Source organism: Cryptomeria japonica, chromosome 11, assembly GCF_030272615.1.
Source record: "Cryptomeria japonica chromosome 11, Sugi_1.0, whole genome shotgun sequence".
NCBI lineage: Eukaryota > Viridiplantae > Streptophyta > Pinopsida > Cupressales > Cupressaceae > Cryptomeria > Cryptomeria japonica.
The window spans coordinates 461084325-461095440 of record NC_081415.1 but is presented as its reverse complement, the minus strand read 5'-3'; positions in this window follow the sequence as shown (position 1 = coordinate 461095440).

The following is an 11116-nucleotide window of genomic DNA, read 5'->3' as shown; positions in this document are numbered from 1 at the left end:
CACCATCATCTTATCAAACCTGAGACTAGGGGACAGAGATTTTTCTCGAGATTTGGGACTGGCATCCGAGCTCATGGAATTTTTAGGGCTCTCAGACACATGGGTGGATCTGGCAAAGTGGGGCGTCGAGGTGGAGTGAAATGGGGCCGCATTACCAGAGGGGATGGAATTCCCAGTGTCATGGGATGAGGAGGGGTTCCTTAAGGATTTCTCAAGGGGTTTGGATGCCATTCAGACAGAGCGGCAAACAATGTTAGCTTCATCCGTAATCTCCACATCAGAGTCGATTTCCTGGATTCTCACTTTCTTGGGGGGTTTTGAATCCTTCGAGTAGCGCTTTTTATTTTTCTTACTGGAGGAACCAGGTTCGGGCAATCGAGGAGGGCTTATGTCAGGGTTATCAACAGCGATGGCCGGAGATTGGCTTTCAGGCACATTCTGGACAGAAATCGTGCGAGGAGGGCAGAGGTCCAAGTGGAAATTGTAAAGGTGGAGGATAAGGCCTTGGTGAATAATAGTAAAGTCCTTGCCTTTCTTCTTCGCTTCCGCAATATCTATCATATTAGAATACATAGAGTGCAGCAGAAAAAAAAAAAATGGAGATAAGATCTTTATTCCTAAGATGGTTAAGGAAAGGAAGTTGAAAGTAGTAGAAAACCCCATATCGTCCTTCAAGGGAAAAATACTTCATGATGATGTAGCAGACCTTGTCCCAAGGTAGCGGAAGCTCTTCCCAATTGAAGCCGCTAGCCCTCTTCACAGGGTTCTCCCCATCATGGAAAAACTAGTTTAGGCTAGTGGTGTTCGATTTGCAGCCATGTTTCTTCCATTTCCTACCCTCCATGGACAGGCCCATCGACTGAGCAATCACATCTTCGTTGACTTCGAACGAGATACCACCCATAGTGACCCTTCTGTCCTCCCAGGAGGCCACAAACTACTTTGACAGTCTCTCGTCATTTCCTTTCATGCTCTCCATGAATTTATCAATGCCTCCTTCCGAGCAAACAAACCAAACCATCGGCATGGCTTTGAATTCATCCATTTTGTCAGGTTCAAGTCTCAGTCTTTCACCCATCATGGTCGTTTCTTCCAGCTTAGAAGAGCAAATGAAAAACAGGGCAGCAAGGATACAGAGTCGAACCAAAGCAGAAGCAGAGTCGAGAAGAAAACTCAGCAAATTCTGGAATAAAATCATGCAATAATCGTCGTGATTATTGCAAGTTGTGTTTAAACAGATTTCCCCATCACGAAATCTATTACACTCATGTGAACCATCAATCCACCCAATGTGATTCAACCGAGCCTAGTTGTTGCCTTCATCACCGCCAATGACATTCGTCTGGATGATAAATAGAAAATTGTCTTTCCTGATATCGGTACTACGCCAATAAGTATCATCATTATTTAAACCCCCTTGAGACTAATGACAAGGCCATATGCAGCTACGTGGCAACCCCAACCCATGATGGGTGGGTTTCCCTCCAAATTCAAAATTTCAAAACTGATGCTCTTCATCCGATAACAATTAGAAAAATTCGTCACAAGACTTAGTTTTTTTCTTTCTCCAAGATCTCCTTGGTGGTCATTGGCAGCAGATCGATGTTCCTCCAGCATTGTAGGTTGTTTTGCAGCCTATCCACAGCACCCATAGAGTTAGCAATCGCATTCCCTTCTCTGAAAATGTGGAGGATAGTGAAACAGTCAAGGTTAGCCAGAAACATTCTTGCATCCCTCAAAATAGAATCCACTTTCCAACCCGCTACAGATCTACCACTAACAGCTTCCATAATAACTTTAGAATCACCTTCAATTTCCAGTTGTCTAATACCTATAGCAATGGCGAATTTCAGGCCCCATAGGAGAGCCATTCCCTTAGCTTGAGTGACAATATGATTCTTCAGGCTACCCACATAGGCGGCAATAGTAGTCCCCTGATGATCACGAATAACACCACCACCCGCTTGCCAGGTATTTTGAGCTGGCCCATCAAAATTTAGTTTATGCCAAGAGGGGTTTGGGGCTAACCATTTGGTCCTTTTTCTGTTGATCTTTGAAGTGTTATTGAAGAGTTTAAACTCTGGGTGGAGCTTCCAAAGTTCAGCAATTCTTTTATCAGTCGGGTTAGGAGGATTTGGGGGGGTTTCCACCTAGTCACTGATATATTATCCATAAGCATTTTGAAACAACTGACAAAAACATTATCAGGGGAGGTTTCAGCATCTCTGAAGATTTTGTTATTTCTTTATTTCCAAACACTCCACTAGATATGAGGAGGGATATGCCTCCATAACTATATAATCAGGGGGTGGTGGGTGGGAGGTGACCATCCATTAACAAACTGATGAATGTTATCATGAAAAACCCATTGTATACCACATTTTTCAAGGGTAATGGCCCACAAGTGCCCTGTGAAAGGGCAATGGATGAAAAGATGGCCAATAGATTCCTCCTCAGCTTTATATAAGATACATCTGTTGGGAAGTTGGAATCCTTTCCTTTTCAAATTGTTCCGAGTCAAGATTTTTTCATGCATAAGGGACCACCAGAAGAAGTTAATTTTTGGAATAAGTTGTGGGTTCCATAACTTCTTCCAGTATTCAACATCACCAATGGGTCTCAGGAGTTGTCTGTAAGCATTCAACATCACCAATGGGAATTTTTTCTTACTAGTAAGTGTTACTAGCAACTTGCATTTAGGATTATTGACATTATCATTCTATTTTATTGACATTTGTCATTTTATTTTCAAATATTATCAAAAACTAGGTTTTCGTAGAGGCAGAAATACCAAAACACATATTTGATCTAAAGGTAAATCCCCAAACAACCCAAAAATATGTATTTTTCTTCCCTTGTATTTACAAGTTCCATTGAAGAGGAAAATGTTTCATCTTCCCAATTGATATCTTCTTCTCCTCTATTTTGCTATTGTTTCGTCAATTTATTTTAATAGATCCATTCATTTTAATAGATCCATTCATTATACTATCCATTCTCCATAGTCTTGCACGCACAGGTGATACTTTTCTAAGTAAGCCAGAACTCTATTTTCTGATTGTACAAGACTACAACACAATGTATTTTCATCTACATCAAGTGTTAATGTCTAGCACAATCAAATTCAACTTTCTAGTCTAGGTTTCTCTTCTTCAGCATTTTCCATTTTTGCATTCAATTTGTGATTTATGTCTATCATTTTTTAATAATTAGCATTGATATTTCTTTAAGTGTTTTAGCTTCATTTATTAAATAAACGTTTATTTAAAATTGAAAGGACTAAAAAGGTTAATTACTATCATTTAAATAGTAGATTTATTTTCCACCAAAAACTTAGGCTAGTTGACCCTAGTGTAGTGTTATTAAGATCACTCTCAAGGAAATGTTGTCCTTCTTTCGTAGAGTTAAATTTTAGTCACTACATTTTGGTGAACCCACTACTCTACACATCTAAAAGTTCTAAAACTTTATTTTTTTATCGTCCTTTATTTCTCTAAGTTTGAGATTATGTATCATGAACCCTTTCATGAGTTTCATGATTCAATCTTCACACACCAATAACAATGTGCAAAGGAGATGTAAAACCTTTAATGGCCCTCCCTTCAACTAATTAATCACTATAGTACCTACTATGATAAATGCACAACCATGCTCTCCAAGCACTAATTTACATGATACATATATCAATTTTGATCATGAGGCTACTCTTAGTATCTTTAAGACCCAAGTACATCATATCTATCAAAAATTGTAACAATGTTTTATAAATTTATTTAAACTTAAAGCATCTTAATCAAGGTTATGCTCGCATTTGAAGCCCTTAAAAATGTTAGCCAGTTGTTCAAACGATGAAGAGTTTCTTCGAGATTTGTTGCACAGCGATGTCCCTCTTCTAATGGTGGGTAACGGTTCACAATATGTTGTGACTAGCACACAACTCTCTATATTGATGCTAGCCCTCACCATTCACATGTTCTTTAACACATACATGGATGTAAACGTTAGTCAAGTGCACTGCATGCTTTGTATGTGGCTTTTGTCCTTCTATCTAAAGCCATGAAGTATAAAGCTCATGGTGGGAATGTCAACACCTTTGACTCATATATAATCCCTCTGCATTCTATGTCTTCTATTGTTGCTACATCTCTGCATTCTATGTCTTCTACCGTTGCTACATCTCTGCTTCTATCCTAGCTTACATTCACATAGTTGATCCAATTATTAATCACTTAATATATAATGTTGGTTATGGTGGGAATGTCAACACCTTTGACTCATATATAATCCCTTTGCATTCTATGTCTTCTACCTTTGCTACATCTACTTCTATCCTAGCTTCTATTCACATGGCTGATCCAATTATGAATCACTTAATATATAATGTTGGTTATGGTGGGAATGTCAAAACCTTTGACTCATATATAATCCCTCTGCATTCTATGTCTTCTACCGTTGCTACATCCGCTTCTATCCTAGCTTCTATTCACATAGTTGACCCAATTATTAATCACTTAATATATAATGTTGGTTAATTATAGCATCAAGTCAAGTATTCTCTTTATTATTTTTCTCTACTACTACTCCCTCCATACTACAAACATAGTCCATTTTCTCAAACCATTCTTGACATTCCTTCGCCTGTGGGGTTCAAGGTTCCCCACTTTCAAAAATGTAATAATTAGTGTAACCCGCAAAAGAACATGTTTACCTTCATTGCAGTGTACTAATTGTATTTTGTAGGATGCTTTGCTAACAAATTCCTTTTCATTGTCACTCAAAGATACCATGTTGTATTGGTTTTTCTCACTCAAGATTATTTATTCATAATTTTCATTAATGGTGAACTAGTTGCTTCAGCATTTTCAAGAAAACATCAGACCTCAAGTCACTTTCAATGACCTGAATCATTATGAACAAGGAGCAAAAGAATGGTCCTAACTATTTTTTATCAATCTTTATTTTCTCAAATGCCATATGTACTCTTAGACATGTGTAGCAAGTTTTCATGAGATACATACAACCTTAATCCAAAATAAGATACTATTAATGCATTATCTTTTCTTTTGCACATTTGTGTATGCCTCTTTGAGATTACTACTAGTCAATTAGCCTATTTGAGGCTCCCATCTTGCAAGCTCCCACTAGTGATTTTGGAGCTCTTATTCTTCAACATTAAATAAATATATTTAATGTTGAAGAATAAGAGCTCCAAAATCACTAGTGGGAGCTTGCAAGATGGGAGCCTCAAATAGGCTAATTGACTAGTAGTAATCTCAAAGAGGCATACACAAATGTGCAAAAGAAAAGATAATGCACGACGCACGTGCCCCAATTGGCTATGTTTGATTCCTTGCCTCAAAGACAAATAGTTTACTAAATTGTGAGTTCCCTATATTATATTTTTTAGTAGCTTGCTAAGAATAATTGGTTGTTGTTTCATCCCACTTGTTTGTTAGACACCAACTAGCCTTTGACACCTTACGACCCTAGGAATGATACCAAGAAGTTTGATGCCTATGAGGCAAATTATGGAGGACCATATCAACTCTACTTTCATCCCAATATCAAATGGTACTAACATAATTGAAATGTCTTCATCCTATTTATTTGATATGGTAGCGATGGAGGATGCTCACGCTTGATCATCTCAAGATCAATTTATTTGCAAACCTACCATATACTTATCCCATGTCAATATTGTTAATGCATTAGTAGCCTCTACAAGATAAGACTCTCCTAACTCAGTAATCTCCTCTATTCTGTTTACTCATTCATGCTTTATGTTTATCAGACTATAACATTGGTCACAATTATGATATTGATATTGGATTAGATTGACAACCTGCTTAACTATGTTAAGCGTCAATCTAAAATGCTATCGGGCTATTAACTCGATAGCATATAATGCTAACAACTATTGTTATTGTTTATGTTATATTAATCCATATGCTTTGATACCAATTCATAATCAGGTATGTTTTATATCTGTAACAATTAACAAGTGACACTGATTCATGATCGGATATGTTTAAGCACTATTATCATTAACATGTGATACCGATCGGATATGATTAAGCACTATTATCATTAGCAATGATACCGATTCATTATCGAGCATGTTATAAGCGTTGTTATCATTAAGGATACCGATTCATTATCGAGTATGTTTGAAGCACTGATTAGTTATGGATTGGTTGTTGTTAGTAGGGGTCACGACGAAGTGACATCTTGGTCGGACATGTCTAAAAGACATGTCCGATCAAGGTGCCACTTGATCGTGGCCACCCTACTATTTATACTTCATTCCAATCAAAGGAGATGACATTGAAATCGATACATGTTCATCCTCCTTACCTGCAGTAAAAGAAAGATAGCAATATTAGTGGCATAGGCATAATATCAAATTTAAAATACACCATCCTACATATAACTTGTCCATTAAATTGGAAATTACAATACATTTACATGGTATCAAAGCCAAGTTGATCGAACTTGAGGCTATTTAATTTCGTGAAACAAATTTAAGAACAAAGTTATATACTACATCACATTTCTTCAAATGGCCAGTGCTATCAAATTCAAAGACAGACTCGGAGGTGGTGATGATTTTTCAGCCTGGAAATTCAGAATTCAAATGATCTTAAAGGAGAACAAAGTGGATTCGTTTGTTCAAACTAAAAATGATCAACCCGAAAATGAACCTGACAAAACAGCATGGATTGAGGGAAATGAAAAGGCAATAAAAATAATAGTTGATGGGGTGAGAAACAACATAATGCCCATCATAAGAAAACATCAGATAGCCTATAAAATGTTCAAAGCTCTTGAAAGCACATTTGAGATATCAAATGCAAGTCGAACTCTAGCATTAAAACGAGAAATAAATCATATCACCATGAACAAAGGGGAGACAATCAACGCCTACTTTATGCGGATATCAGTTCTGAAAGATGAACTTGCAACTCTGGACTATGAGATCCAAAGCAAAGAGCTAACACTCATTGCTTTAGATGGGTTGCCTAGTGGATGGAGCACATTCGTCCAAGGCATCAGTGCAAGGTCCAAATATCCCAAATTTGAAAGATTAAGGGATGACTATCTCCAAGAGGAATCAAGATTGAACAAAATGGGAATGAAACACAAGAATATAGATGACGACCTTCAAGTTCTAAACACCAACTCCACCAAGCAAAACAAGAAAAGACAGTTTAGAAAGAAAAAAGGTCGTAAGGCAAGAACACTTCAAAGAAGGACTTATCTCACATTCAATGTTACAGATGTGATCAGTTTGGACACTTCGTTGCAAAATGCCCGGAAAGAACCAAGAAACATGCTACATTTGTCAAAGCAGGGAAGACTAAAGGGGAAGATGACTCTGGAAAATACGTATTCTACTCAGCACTCACAAGTCAAGCTTCTAACAAAATCAACTCATGGGTGATTGACAGTGGTTCATCCAGGCACATCACTGGGTTTAGGGAAGTACTTGATTCCATGACAGAGGAGAGTGATGAGGACGTAACCATCAGAGATGACTCCACATATCCAGTCAGAGGAGTAAGAACCTGCACCATCAAATTGAAGACAGGCATAACCTTACGGCTTGAAGGAGTACTATATGTCCTCGGCATCAAAAGAAATCTAGTTTCTATATCGGCACTGGAAGATAAAGGATACAGAGTGACATTCATGGACAACAAAGTATTGGCCTGGCCAAGGAACTCCTCCATCAAGAAGGCAAAGACCATTGGATAGAGACAGGGCTATTTGTATGAGTTGTGCACGGAAACCAATCTAGCCCTAATCCATGAAGCCACTAATGCAAATGAAGTTTGGCATAGAAGATTAAGCCATCTGAATTTTAGGGCTTTATTTTCAATGGGAAACCTTGTCACAGGTCTACCCAAATTAAAGCAAGACCATTCAAGGGCATGCAAAGGATGTGCCCTAGGTAAGAATACCAAAGGTGCATTCCAAAATAGTACTAGGAAAACTAACAAAATTCTAGAATTAGTTCATTCTGATGTATGCAGACCTATGTCTGTATCTTCTCTAGGGGGATTCCTGTATTATGTAATATTTGTTGATGACTACTCTAGGAAGACTTGGATCTACTTTCTGAAAAGTAAAGAATCAGAAGAGATCCTCTCTAGGTTTAAAGAATTTAAATCACTAACTGAAAATCACTCAGGAAACAAAGTTAAAACCCTAAGAACCGACAATGGGGGAGAATACACATCAGATTCATTTAAAGAATTTTGTAGAGATAATGGGATTAAGAGAGATTTTACTATACCTTATAACCCCCAACAAAATGGGGTAGCGGAAAGGAAAAATAGGACTATAGTTGAAGCTGCCAAAGCCATGATCCTAGATCAAAACCTTAACACTAATCTCTGAGCTGAAGCTTCCAGCACCGCTGTATATATACAGAACAGGTGCCCTCACTCCCATCTTGAGGACAAAACTCCTGAGGAAGTATTCACTAAGATTAAGTCTGATATTAGCCACCTTAGGATATTTGGATGTCCTGTCTATATCCATATACCTAAAGAAAAGAGACTAAAACTAGAACCTTCTGGAAAGAGAGGATTGCTTGTAGGATATAGTGAAACCTCCGAAGCCTACAGAATCTATGTACTTGGTCAAAAAAATATTGAACTAAGTAGAGAAGTAATATTTGAAGAAGACCTGACTTTCAAAAGAGCTCAGAACTTCATAGAATCTGAAATCTATGTACCTACCTCTAACTTAGATGAAAATTCTGCCCTTGAGTTTCAGAGGGAGAATCTAGATGAAACTGAAAATGAAAATGAAAACACACCTAGAAATCTCAAGAAAAGACCACTATGGGCCACCAAAACAATAGAAGAAGCTCAGAGGTTTGTTACTCCTTCTAGAACCTTCAGAGAAAGCAAAAGACCTAATAAATTTACTAGCTATGTTGCTCTTATGAATGACCTATCTAAAAACGAACCTGACAATGTAACAAATGCCCTTAAACATCAAGTATGGAAGGATGCTATGTCTGAAGAGTATCAATCCATAATGAAAAATGATGTATGGGAAATTGTTCCTAGGCCAACTAAGAAGTCTGTTGTTTCTTCTAAATGGCTCTTCAAGATCAAACATGCAGCAGATGGCAGCATTGAAAAATATAAGGCAAGATTTGTAGCCAGAGGTTTTTCTCAAAAGGAAGGGATAGACTATGAAGAAACATTTGCTCCTATAGCCAGATATACCTCAGTAAGGGTTGTACTAGCCATTGCAACAGCAAAATGATGGAAGGTACATCAAATGGATGTAAAGACAGTTTTTCTTAATGGAGAGATATCTGAAGAAGTATACCTAGAGCAACCTAAAGGGTTTGAGATCCATCATGCAGAATCTCATGTGCGCAGACTCAAGAAAGCTCTATATGGGCTCAAACAGGCTCCCAGGGCCTGGTATGAAAGAATTGACACATATCTATCAAAACTAGGCTTCTCTAAAAATGATGCAGATCCTAATCTCTACTACAAACAGAATAAAGGTGATATGCTAATAATGATTTTATATGTTGATGATTTAATAATCACAGGAAAATATCACCTTATAGATCAATGCAAGAAAGAGCTATCCAAAGAATTTGATATGAAGGACTTGGGATTCCTTCATTATTTCTTAGGGTTGGAAGTATGGCGGAATCCTAACAACATTGTTCTAAACCAAGGCAAGTATACATTAGACATCCTAAAGAGATTTGGAATGCTCAACTGCAGACCTATGACCGCTCCAATAGAAACCAATCTTCATAAACTTAAAGAAGCAACAGCAGAATCACCTTCTATTGACCCCACTCTATACAGGCAAATGATTGGGTCTCTTATGTATCTGGTAAATACAAGACCAGATATCTGCTATGCAATGAATGCCTTGAGTCAGTTTATGTGTGAGCCAAAGGAGATACACCTGGTAGCAGTAAAACACATTATGAGATATTTACGAGGCACCTTAAACCTTGGTCTCAAGTATAAGAAAATTGATCTTAATCTACACGGATTCTCAAATTCAGATTGGGTTGGAAGTGTGACTAATCGGAAAAGCACCTCTAGGTGCTGCTTCAGTTTGGGATCAGCCATGATATCCTGGATCAGCAGAAAGCAGTCTTCTGTAGCGCAAAGGTCCACCGAGGCCGAATACATTGCAACCTCCATGGCTGCCCGAGAAGCAATGTGGCTTAGAAAGTTGCTTGTGGGATTGTTTGGCAATCCGATGAAACCTACTATCATCCATTGTTACAATCAAAGTTGCATAAAACTTTCAGTGAATCTAGTGTTCCATGATAGATCCAAACATATTGAGATCTCATACCATTATGTACAAGACATGGTAGACAAAAAATGTGATCAAATTAGAATATGTTAGTACAGGAGATCAGACTGCAGATATTCTGACCAAACCAATTTCCAGAGTGAAGGTTGATCACTTCAGAAAAGGTTTAGGTATGATAGAAAGATAATATGCTTTGTAAATAAGATGTTGAAAATGTAAACTTCTTTTGTCATGTTGAAACATTCTGGATTTTACCCCGTGTTCATATCTAAGAGGTGACGATATATATTCTTGGAGACTGACATTTTGAAAAAGAAATGTGATGCAGATTACCTTATCTTCCAAAAGCTAAGAGGGAGTGTTAATGCATTAGTAGCCTCTGCAAGATAAGACTCTCCTAACTTAGTAATCTCCTATATTATGTTTACTCATTCATGCTTTATGTTTATCAAACTATAACATTGGTCACAATTACGATATTGATATTGGATTAGATTGACGACCTTCTTAACTATGTTAAGCATCAATCTAAAATGCTATCGGGCTATTAACCCGATAGCATATTAATGTCGATTCATATCGACGTTAATATGCTATCGAGGTATTAACCCGATAGCATATAATGCTAACGACTAATGTTATTGTTTATGTTATATTAATCCATATGCTTTGATACCGATTGATACCGATTCATTATCGGGTATGTTTGAAGCACCGATTAGTTATGGATTGGTTGTTGTTAGTAGGGGTCACGACCAAGTGACATCTTGGTCGGACATGTCTAAAAGACTGTCCAATCAAG